Source organism: Schistocerca cancellata, chromosome 3 (assembly GCF_023864275.1).
Source record: "Schistocerca cancellata isolate TAMUIC-IGC-003103 chromosome 3, iqSchCanc2.1, whole genome shotgun sequence".
NCBI lineage: Eukaryota > Metazoa > Arthropoda > Insecta > Orthoptera > Acrididae > Schistocerca > Schistocerca cancellata.
In genome coordinates, this window is record NC_064628.1 from 202,483,601 (window position 1) to 202,496,409 (window position 12,809).

Genomic DNA, 12,809 nt, shown 5'->3' on the forward strand with positions numbered 1-12,809 from the left:
TAAGTGCACAGGGCGTCAAGGTCAGTGAAGACACTTTTTCCAACACTAAGTCATCGAATTGTCTATTTTGAACCCAGTAACTCGTAATGGCGTCTACCCTGAAAATGTTAGTGGCACTAGTAGAGCTCACAACTAAGGAGGTCAAGATGTGTTCAGTGTTTCTGTAGTTCGCCGCCAGCGACTGCTCTCCGAGGAGAGTGATGTCCCCACAGCAGGGCCGTGCAGGGTAGCCGCGCGGTCTTGGGCGTCTTGTCACGGTCCGCGTGGCTACTCTCGTCGGAGATTCGAGTCCTCCCTCGGGCTTGCGTGTGTGTGTGAGTTGTCCATAGCTTAAGGTAGATTAAGTAGTCTGTAAGCTAAGGGACCGATGACATAAGCAGTTTGGTGCCATAAGATCTTACCACAATGTCCCCAAAGCAGTAAGACAGGATTCGGCGCCGGGCACGTTGCCATGGGCCAAGCCGAGCTGACGATACATGTGGTCATTGATTAAAGACACGGCAGCACCTGCGTCCTGCTGTAATTCCGCAGACTGGCCAAATAGGCTCTGCGGCAGCCGCCTGCCCTGCAGCTACGGCGGTGCTGCGGTACTGCCCTCATGATGCCGATGAATACGCGGCTGGTGGGCTGCTTGTCGACACTCTACTACGGGGTGACGGCGCTTGCTGCGCTCTCTGGAGTGTGCTGCACGACGCTGTACTACAAGCAATTGACTGCAATGCAATAAAATGCGTAAGTACACAAGAAAAAGAGACATTAAACACTATCAGAATCAACGAAAAACGATTGGGAGGACATTTTAAAAACTTGTGGTAAGAAAAGAAGTTAATGGAGCAAGTAGAAAAGCAAGAGGGTGGGAAAGAGTAGATTGTAATAAATTTAGTAGATTGGGCAGAGGCTTTAATAGCAACTAAAATCGTAAAGGCAGTTGTTATAGATCTCATTCACAGAGAGTTATTAAAATGCGGTGGAGTTCTCAAACTAAGATGTTTCCATTTCTTAAATTTGTGCTGGGAGAACGTGAGAATATTTGAAATCTCGTCAGCAGCTACCGCGTACGAATGTTAAAAATAAAAAAAAAAATAAGAAAGAGATTGAAAGAACTCTAACAATTACAGCGGAATATAAGTTTCTACATCGGGATATAAAGTATAAGCTAAAATTTAACTGGAGACCTTAAGGCTAGTATCAGAAAAACTTTTAACTGAAGACCAGAGTGAATTTAGGTATGGACAAGCGACTATGGATAATATATTTCCTTTGAAGATAGTGATAAAAAAGAGGAGTATTTACTAATGAGGTACAAGCAGCTTTTACGGACTGTGTCAAGGCGTTTAACCGATTAAAAATGAAAAAACTCAGGCCAATATTACAAGAAAATAGAATTCCGCGACAATTAATGTGAGCCATAAGAAGATTGTGTAACGAAACTGTGTCAGTAATAGGAAAAAAATAAGTAATTACAGCATTTCAGTTAACCAAAGGTTTAAACAGAGTGACAGTCTGCTGCAATTTTATTGAGTTTATATACAGAAGACACGATTAGAAATGGAGTAGGAAACATAAAGCAACAAAGGAATGAAGCTATTATATGAATGCGTCGTGTTTGTTCTTTCGGACAAGTCCGAAAAAACAAACACCACGCATTCATATAACTGATACGTCTAGCTATGCAATGGGTCCATCTTTTTCAGTGCGGATGCACTAATACATCCGACCTCCCGTGGGAACCACAGGGCAACGAACGACAGTAAAATGGACAGGGTGTAACACTATATCTCTAATACTCTACTGATTTATTTTGCTTTTGTTTTATTTAATTTTACGTCGTTGAGCTTCGGTAAATGTGTTTTAATCGATAACATAAAACTGTATACCCTTTTCTTTGTAAAAAACTTTGATGTCATGATTTGGTTCTATGCGATGTAGTATATCTGTCATTTAAATTCTTTGTCCCATTTGGAGGGAACAAAACTGACTGTATATAATGGTAATTTCTGTGTGAATAATTTTTTGTGGAAATGTCAATATGTGTAAATGTTATGTTTTGGTTAAAATGATTGTTTGCTGTTATGTAAACTGCTGACCTTCACTTAGGGTTCTTAGTTACTCTGTGTGTAAAAGTTGTTGTGGTCCCCCTCGGGAACGGAACTGTGTAGCGCGCGCAAATTGTGGTTGGCCTTGGTAGAGAAGGTGGAACAAGAGTCAGTCGGGGACGAGCTACCAAACTGTGCACTGCCATGTAAGTGTTGCATATTGTGCTGGTTCCGAGAGAGGCTTTTCCTGCCGCTTTCCAATGCCTCGGATGGATGGATAAATAGCTGGAACTATTCTGAAATTTGTATCTATCATCGCCACCAGAAATGACAGAGTCCAGCAATTCTACCTGCAATTCCACCTACCAACATGCAATCGCCACTTCATTGCGCAAACACTGTAATGGAGCATCATAGTAATGTACAGTGAAGGATCAGCTTAATGGATGTGTTAGTGTGCTCAATATCTCCTTATCATAACACCACTCAGGTTACTCTCCGTTTGAACTAAAGTGATTTCCGAGTGTCCTTACTGAAAGAACATTAAAGCCCAGTGTTTTGCTAATTGATGCCTCTTGAACATAGTAAAAAGAAAGTTAAAGTTAATGTGGCAAGAGAGTGAGTTAAAGTTAATGATGCTTGCTGAAAATACTTTTCCTAGAAAAACTGCTTATTAATGTGTTGTTGCCAAATTCAAATTAGAAGTTCTTAAGACTGAGGCTTATAAAGTTTTGCTTAGTAAATGATCACATTACTGCCTGTTGTAAATCGCAGAAGGTGACTCAGTATCTTACATATATGTTAATTTTGTGTCTCACTGTAGTAAAAGTGGAAAACTGCAGTGGTGAAACGTTATATACTCATGTTTGCTAAGTGTTTGCCTCTGTTGTGTATTAGAAGTGCATATTAACAGTATAACAGGATCCACAGTTGGTTTATCGTGTTAATGCTCGGTAACAAGTAACGGAAAGACCACTAATTATGAAAACCATAATTTCTTTATTCAAATGATAGTGAGAAGCAACCTGTTAGTGGACTCCAATTAGCTTTCATTTTAAATAGTAAAGTATTTAACTGAAAGATAGACTTAACCTATGTCCAATTTATGATCCTGCAGTGAATGTTAATAGTAATGTTGTAAAGACCGTTCAGTTTGAACAAGCCCTGAAAGTAATAGTGTGTTTCGGTATCTGTTATATTTTTGCAAATAGTTTGTGCTGCTCCAGCTTTTAGCTTCAATCTTAAAACATATGTATGTGTCAGAGTTCATTGCACTCGCGTGTGGCCAAGTCTAGGTTGTGTTTGTCCGTTATAGTTACTTAAACCTACTTTCTTAAACGAGAACGTTAATCTTTCTCTTGCCTAATTAGGCTGGCGACCGTTTTCCTTATTCTTTAAACAGTATAACTAGGCGAAAATATTGTTTGTTACTGTTCGAATATTTACGTAATTCTGACTTTCATTTTCCGATAAGCCACCTCCATTAGGTACAACACGGTCAACATAACAAAATTCCTCTCAGAGGGTAACACTGCTCTGTTGCGTTGTACCATAATTGCTTTAATAAAATAGTTTTATTAGACAAGCTGCTTCCAGCTTCCTCCCCTGTCCCTCTCCTCCTCCACCATCTCCTCAGCCATTGGCATCCTTGTTCTCCCCTCTCCCCCACATCACCCTTCTTCCCCTCTTGGCAGGTCCCCGGACTTGCACAAGCTAAGTGAACATTCGCGCGCCGGAGATCATCGCCATGTGTCTCGTGTGTGCCGTCGTGTTTAGTGTTCAGTGTTCAGTGTTCACCGTCACACTCCATCGTTCACCAGTGCCATCGAAATCTTCAGTGTTTGTGCTTCGTGTCAACAGTTTGTAGTGTGGATTGTCAACGAGTGTGAACGTCTTTATGTTTATAATGTTCATGTGTCTACTGTTTTTTCCCCGCCGCTTTGTTTCAACTCATGTGTCTTCTCTGTTTCATCGTTGTGTTATATTTGGCTGAAGAACGGCGTATTGTGCTGCTGCCAGGCTACCTGTTATACAGGTATTAAAATAACAATAAAGAAAAAAATGGTGCAGTTGTTAGATCGGTTACTGCTGCTACAGTGACAGGTTATCTAGATTTAAGTGAGTTTGACCGTGTGTTGCAGTAGGCGCGCGGATGATGAGGCACAACATTTGCGAGGTCACGATGAAGTGGGGATTTTCTCGAATGACCATTTCACATGTGTACCGTGAACACTCCAACATCGGGAATCCGGCAAAACAGCAAATCTCTGACATCGCTGCGGCCGGACAAAGATCCTACAAGAACGGGACCAACGATGGCTGAAGAGAATCGTTCAATGTGACAGCAGTGCAACCCTTCTGCAAATTGCAGCAGATTTCAGTGCTGGACTACCAAAAAGTGTAACCGTACGAACCATTCAACGAAACATAATCAAAAATTTTCAAATGTGTGTGAAATCTTATGCGACTTAACTGCTAAGGTCAACAATCCCCAAGCTTACACACTAATTAACCTAAATTCTCCTAAGGCAAAACACACACACCCATGCCCGGGAGAGGACTCGAACCTCCGCCGGGACCAGCCACACAGTCCATGACTCTAGCGCCTTAGACCGCTCGGCTAATTCCGCGTTGCGATCATAATCGATTTGGGCTTACGGCGCTGAAGGTATGGTGACAACCTCACGAATCCGTGAACCCTAAATGTCAGCAGCAGACTGTTCAAGCTGGTGGAGGTACTCTAATGGTGTGGAGCATGTGCAGTTGGAGTGATATGGGACTCCTGATACGTCGAAATACGACATGTGAAACGTACGTGAGAATCCTATTTGAACGCGTGCATGCACTCATGTACTTTGTGCATTCCGACGGACTTGGGCAGTTTAAGCGAGACAATGGGACACCCCACACGTCCAGAATAGCTACAGATTGGCTTCAGGAAGACTATTTGAGTTTAAACACTTCCGCTGACCACGAAACTTTGCAGACATGAATATTATTGAACATACCTTGGATGCCTTGCAATATGCTGTTCAGAAGATATCTCCACTCCCTCGTGCTCTTACGGATTTATAGACAGCCACCCAGCACTACTTCCGAAATTAGTTGAGTGCATGCCACGTCGTGTTGCGGCACTTCTCCGCGCTCTCCGGGCCCCTACACGATATTAGGCAGGTGTATATTAGGCAGGTGTACCAGTACTTTGACTCTTCAGTGTATAAATAACTAGCTTTTACAGTGCTACTTTCCGGATCTGAGGCTTTGATATGAAACATGGAAGATACAGTGCAAACAGTGACTTCAAAATTGAAATTTCACAGATCAGTTATAGTAAACGTGAAGGTGGAATAAGAAACGAAGATATAGGAAAAGAGTTTAAAATATTTGCAGTAACAGAGAAAAATTAGTAATGGACGTAGATCACCCCAGAAAGGGTTAAAAGGGGGTAAGGGTCATAGGACAGCCGAGAAAGCGTTAGAGATAACTCTCTGAAGCTAGAACATGTCTCTCGAACCTAATCAATTAGTGTGGAAAATTTTAAACGTCGTCATTTAGTTATGTTCGATTTGCTTCAGGAAATAATATCTTCAAGTAAATACTAGACATTCACCATTAAACTTTTCTAGGCCAGGAAAATGGGCGGTACTCGTATATGATTAGCACAAACAAATAATAGTGATAGCAGTATTTCAGGAACTCACTCTCGGTGAAAATCGCCCGCGTTTTGAAGAAACACGGGGTCGGAACTGTGTTTTGTCCTCCGAATAAAACTCGTGCATTGGTGGGGAGCGCCAAAGACGACCGCGGTTTGCGTAAGGCCGGCGTGTACCAGATTCCGTGTCAATGTGGCAAGTCGTATATTGGTCAGACGATGCGTACCGTCGAGGATTGATGCCGTGAACACCAAAGGCACACTCAACTGATGTATCCGAGCAAGTAGGCTGTCGCTGAACATTGATTGTCGGAAAATCACGCTATGGAGTATGAACGCACGAGGATTATAGTACAGACGTCGAGATACTGGGACAGCGTTGTTAGAGAGGCCATCGAAATTTGCACCAATGACGACCTCATAAACCCTGACTGTGGCTATAATCTTAGCAAGGCTTGGGAACTAGCGATTGGGTTAATCAAGAGCAAATCGAGCAAACGTATAGTTGTGGCGACCACGGCGGACAGAGCTATCACACCGACGTCATTTCAGACGCCGTCGCAATCTGTTCCACCGCGCGACCGTGGCGCGGGGCGCGCACAGCGGAGGCAGAGTGCCGCGGGCGGAGGGTATTTAAATCGGCCGCCGCCGCGACCGAACCCAGTTCCCTCTGAGCAGCCATAGCGTACGCATCTCCGTGCCGGCACATTCAAAGGAGCTCAGTCCGTCAGTTCACCTGATGATGGTGACATGTATGATCGCCGAAATATTGTGCCCGTTGGACACTGTAGACCGGCAGTACACCCGTGGCTATTTTGATTATCAAATACGCCGGGAGAAACTCAAGAATCACATAATAAAACAAAAGTTGATAACCAACTAAAAGGTAACCTTCTACGAGTCGGGGCGTAGAAAAGATAGCAGTTTGAATGCCGTAGGGTAAGCTAGTAAGTCTGAAAAGGGGAATTCTAAGGCTCGGTCTGGACATAGCGGTGGTCAGTGATCTGGAGAGAAGACGAAGATTTCTCGTCAAATGAGTGGGGAGTAATACCTGCGTTAACAGAAAATGATATAACGGGAGTAGGATTCGTCATGAATAGGAAATTTGGTGAGAAAGTCAGTTAATATCAATGGTTTAGTGATAAGGTCGTTCTCATCAGAACTGACAGCAAACAAACAACGATAATTCAGGTGTACATGACAACATCAGAGGTCGAATATGAAGACTTAGAAAAAAGATACGAGGAAGTTGAAAGTGTAATACAGTACGTGAAAGGAGATGAAAATCTCATAGTTATAAGGGATTGCAAGGGATTGTGTGGAGGAAAGGATTACGGGAGAATATGAGCTTGGTGGTAGGAATGAGAGACGACAAATATCAATCGATTTCTGCAATAAATGTCAGGTAGTACCAGCGAATACTCTGTTCAAGATTCAGAAGAGGAGGAGGTATACTTACAAGACGACGGGAGATACGGAAGGATTTCTCTTAGATAACACCATGGTCAGGCAGAGATATATAGAAGTACAAAAGAAAAAAGGACGTACTTGAAGTTCTAATGACACTGTGATGAGGGACAGCTCAATAGGCAATTCTGTTGAAGGGAAATTACAGAAGTTGGAAGGAAAACCTTAGGCACAAACACGGTAATTGCGAAGAAACTATGGGTAAGACAAGGAATACTTCAGCTGATTGGTGAAAAAAGGAAGTACAAAAGCGGTTCATGGAAACTTAGGAAACAGACACACAAGTCATTTGGGACTGAAATAAATAAGAAGTGCAAGGAAGATAAGATGTAATTGCTGCATGAAAAATGTGAAGCAATCGGAAATTAAGGCATGGTCGGAAGGACTGACGCACCAGCAGTGAAAATAACCCTCAGTGAATCCAAGAGAAAACTACAGAAGAGATATGTGACCCAGTATTAGGATCGGAATTTAAAAGAGCTTTGGAAGACTTAAGTTCGAAAAAGGCAGAAGGGATACATAACATTACATCAGAATTTCTAATATCATTGCTGGGAGGAGCAGCAAACCTGCTATTCATGTAGGTGTGTGGAATGTACGAGTCTCACGCAATACCATCTGGCTTTCGGAAAACCATTATCCACACGATACGAAGATTGCATGAGTTGACACGTGTGAGAACTCTCGCACAGTGAGCTTAACAGCTCGTGCATCCAAGCTGCTAACAAGAATAATGTACAGAAGAATGGAGAAAGAATTGGGGCTGTGTTAGATGACGATCAGCTTTGCTTTAAGAAAGAAAAATGCACCAGAGAGGCAGTTCTGACACATCGGTTGAAAATGTAAGCACAACTGAAGGAAAGTCAAGACAAGTTCATAGGATTTGTCGACCCAGAGAAAATATTCGACAGTGTCAAATCATGCAAGATGTTCGAAATTATGAGGAAAACAGGAGTCAGCTTTAGGAAAATAACGAGTAATATACTATATGTACAAGGACCAAGAGAGAAAAATTAGCGTGGAAGACAAAGAGCGAATTGGTCGGATTAAAAAGTGTGTGAGGTAGGTGTGCAGTCTTTTTCCCCTACAGTTCAATCTGTACATCGAAGACACTACGACAGAAATAAAAGGAAGTTTCTAGAGCGGACTTAAACACTCAAGATGAAAGGATATCAGTGATAATATACGCTGATGACATTTCTATCCTCAGTCACAGTGAAGATGAATTACAAGATCTGCTGTTTGGAATGAACAGTCTAATGAGTACCAATTACGGATTGAGAGCAAATCGAAGAAAGACGAAAGTAAGGAGAACTAGCGGAAATGAGAACAGCGAGGAGCATAACATCGGTATTGGTGATATAGTGTAGATGAGAATAGCAAAAAAAACCTAACACCAGGATTGGTGATCAGCAAGTAGATGATGTTAAGGAACTCAGCTACCTCGGCAGTAAAATAACTCATGACGGAGGTAGCAAGGAGGACATAAAAAGCAAACTAGCATTTGCCAAAGTGGCATAGCCATAGTATCAAATACAGACCGCAATATCAGGAAGAAATTTCTGAGAATCCACGTTTGGAGGACAGAACTGGATGGCAGTGAAACATTGACTGTAGGAAACGGAAAAGAAAACCATAGATGCATTTGAGACGTGGTGATAAAGAAGAATGCTGAAAGTATTGTAAAGTAAGGAATGAAGAGGTCCTTCGTGGGGTCGGCGAGGACAGGAGTATACCAAAAATATTGACAGGAAAAAGGGACGGGGTGGCATCACATCTGTTAAAAAGTCACGCCGGCCGGAGTGGCCGAGCGGTTAAAGGCGCTACAGTCTGAAACGGCACGACCGCTACGGCCGCAGGTTCGAATCCTGCCTCGGGCATGGATGTGTGTGACGTCCTTAGGTTAGTTAGGTTTAAGCAGTTCTTAGTTCTAGGGGACTTATGACCACAGCAGTTGAGTCCCATAGTGCTCAGAGCCATTTGAACCATTTGTTAAAAAGTCAGGATATAACTTCTATGGTGCTAGTAGGAGCTCTAGGACGCAAAAACTGTAGAGGACATCAGAGATTAGAATACATACAGCAAACAATTGAGGACGTAGGCTGGAATTTCTATTCCGTCTTGAAGATTTTGGCACAGGAAAGGAAACCGTGGCGGGCCGGAACAAAACAGTCAAAAGAAGCATGACTCAAGAAAAAGTCAATATCATTTACGCACATTGTCTCTATTAGACCCTCAAATAATATTTATACTATATTTCATATTAAAATTGTTGTTCCCACAAGACGTCTTTATGATGTAAAAACGTACTGCGTGAGGGAAACCTTAGTTCAAAGTAAATATAAAATGACGGCTTATGCAGACGGCCACACTTGCGTAGGATTCTTAATGCCCTTTACTTTGATTAGCGCTAACGCTTTGCACGATCCACTCTTGGCGCGGCACGGTGCGCTAGACTCAGATCTCTGAGGAACATCATCTTCCACCTATGTTCATAGAAACACACAAAAGAAAAACACAAACACACACACACACACACACACACACACACACACACACATATATATATATATATATATATATATATGTATATATATATACACAAAGACTTCAAAGGAACCCTCGATAATTCTCCCAGAAGTTATTAGTTGCCGGTTAGTCAGTACGTGCGGTTTATAAACTAGAGTGCGGTGAAAGCTCGTTTTGCATACAGCAGTGTTGGTGGCAATGCGGTTTCGTGTATTGGACTGTTATTTGTCTATATCCAGAAATATATCTGTAGGCAGTCGAGTATGAAAGCTGTAATCGGGAACAGCAGTAACACTGTCTCATGACCAATGTATCATAAGACACGTCACTCAGGATCTCTGGTGCTGTGATATGTCGCACAGAACCTAGACAGTTAAAAACCAGAGGACAGAGAAGCCAGTAACAGGATTTATACGGAAAATGGCGAGCGATAAAGTCGCACATTATTTGACAGCCAGGATGTGGGAAAATATACCTTTTCCTGGAAAATGGGACATCACAACGATGGTAATGATCCATCCTTCTTCTTTTGAGTTTCTGTCTGCCGGATGCAGTTAATGCTTGATGAAGAGGAGTAAACTACGTGTCTAACACAGATGTCACTCACGGTAACTATATATATGAAGACAGTAACTGTTCTCGAAAGAACAGAATACTGTTGATGACCGTGCAGCTTTTCCCTGGAATAAATGATGACTAACTGAAACCCTCAGCTGCCGACAGGTGTTGTTGATATACCTCGATGTGGACAGCTGAAAATGTGTGCCCCGACCGGGACTCGAACCCGGGATCTCCTGCTTACATGGCAGACGCTCTATCCATCTGAGCCACCGAGGACACAGATGAATAGCGCGACGGCAGGGACTTATCCCTTGCACGCTTCCCGTGACACTCACATGGGCAAATGTCTATAAGGTAAATTACATATGTAGAATTGTGGACAGTTGGGAATGTGAGTCTCACAGGAAGCGTGCAAGGGATAAGACCCTGCAGTCGCGCTATTCATCGCTGTCCTCGGTGGCTCAGATGGATAGAGCGTCTGCCATGTAAGCAAGCACAAGATCCCTGGTTCGAGTCCCGGTCGGGGCACGCATTTTCAGCTGTCCACATCGAGGTATATCAACAACACCTGTCGGCAGCTGAGGGTTTCAGTTAGTCATCATTTACTCACGGTAACATTTTTTTATTCCAAAGCCATACAAGGTCGTGCTGAAAAATAGTGCCTCCGAATTTCTTATGTGAAAACTCAGAAAGCTTTTCAAAGACAACAAACACAGGTAACAATCTGTATATTTATTCTTCATGTCTACAGTTCGTTTCCCAACATAGTCACCCTGGGGACAAACACATTTCTCCCTACGATAGATCAATTCGTTGATACCGTCACAACAGAATGTTGTTCACGGAGCCACAATCTCACCTCTGCTTGCAAGGCTTCCCACTATCGAAGTGGAGTCATCTAGGTTATTTCCTTTTTATTTTTTATTTCACACGTCTAGTCCGCAGGTCCAAACCTCCAAGTCATGGAACGTGTAAGTATATGAAATTAAAACACAAAAGCAATAACAGATAAAATAAAATGTTTATGAACCCAAAAAAGTCAAGTCATAAGTTTATTTATACTTAGTCAACAATATAACGCAGTTATCAACTTAATTCTTCGATGAATTCCTCGGCAGAACAGAAGGAGTGACCCATGAGGAGACTATTCACTGTCGATTTGAAAGCGCGTAGATCACTGCTAAGATTTCTTAACTCTTGTTGTTTGTTGTTGTGGTCTTCAGTCCTGAGACTGGTTTGATGCAGCTCTCCATGCTACTCTATCCTGTGCAAGCTTCTTCATCTCCCAGTACCTACTGTAGCCTACATCCTTCTGAATCTGCTTAGTGTACTCATCTCTTGGTCTCCCTCTACGATTTTTACCCTCCACGCTGCCCTCCAGTACTTAATTTATTGTCCCTTGATTCTTCAGAACATGTCCTACCAACCGATCCCTTCTTCTAGTCACGTTGTGCCACAAACTCCTCTTCTCCTCAATTCTATTCAATATCTCCTCATTAGTTACGTGATCTACCCATTTAATCTTCAGCATTCTTCTGTAGCACCACATTTCGAAAGCTTCTATTCTCTTCTTGTCTAAACTATTTATCGCCAATGTTTCATTTCCATACGTGGCTACACCCCATACAAATATTTTCAGATACGGCTTCCTAACACTTAAATCAATACTCGATGTTAACAAAGTTCTCTTCTTCAGAAACGCTTTCCTTGCCATTGCCGGTCTACATTTTATATCCTCTGTACTTCGACCATCATCAGTTATTTTGCTCCCCAAATAGCAAACCTCCTTTACTACTTTAAGTGTCTCATTTCCTAATCTAATTCCCTCAGCATCACCCGACTTAATACGACTACATTCCATTATCCTTGTTTTGCTTTTGTTGATGTTCATCTTATACCCTCCTTTGAAGACACTGCCCATTCCGTTCAACTGCTCTTCCAAGTCCTTTGCTGTTTCTGAAAGAATTACAATGTCATCGGCGAATCTCAAAGTTTTTATTTCTTCTCCATGGATTTTAATACCTACTCCGAACTTTCCTTTTGTTTCCTTTACTGCTTGCTCAATATACAGATTGAATAGCATCTGGGTGAGGCTACAACCCTGTCTCACTCCCTTCCCAACCACTGTTTCATTTCATGCCCCTCCACTCTTATAACTGCCATCTGGTTTCTGTACAAATTGTAAATAGTCTTTCGTTCCCTGTATTTTACCCCTGCCTCCTTTATAAATTGAAAGAGAGTATTCCAGTCAACATTGTCTAAAGCTTTCTCTAAGTAAACAAATTTTAGAAACGTAGGTTTGCCTTTCCTCAATCTTTCTTCTAAGATAAGTCGTAGGGTCAGTATTGCCCAACTTGTTCCAAAATTTCTATGGAATCCAAACTCATCTTCCCCGAGGTCGGATTCCACCATTCTACAGACGAATGGAAAAATTCGTCTGTAAAGAATTCGCATTAGTAATGCTGCTGTGAATTATTAAACTGATAGTTCGGTAATTTTCACATTTGTCAACACCTGCTTTCTTTGGGATTTGAATTATTACATTCTTCTTGAATTCTGACGGA

General features: G+C 42.2%; 1 non-coding gene across 1 annotated transcript; it reads right to left on the reverse strand.

Annotated features, from left to right (window-relative positions):
• Positions 1-10,447: 10,447 nt before the first annotated feature.
• Positions 10,448-10,521, reverse strand: Trnat-ugu (transfer RNA threonine (anticodon UGU)). Its single transcript has one exon. It is a non-coding gene; the product is annotated as a tRNA-Thr (tRNA).
• Between the last annotated feature and the right edge of the window lie 2,288 nt (positions 10,522-12,809).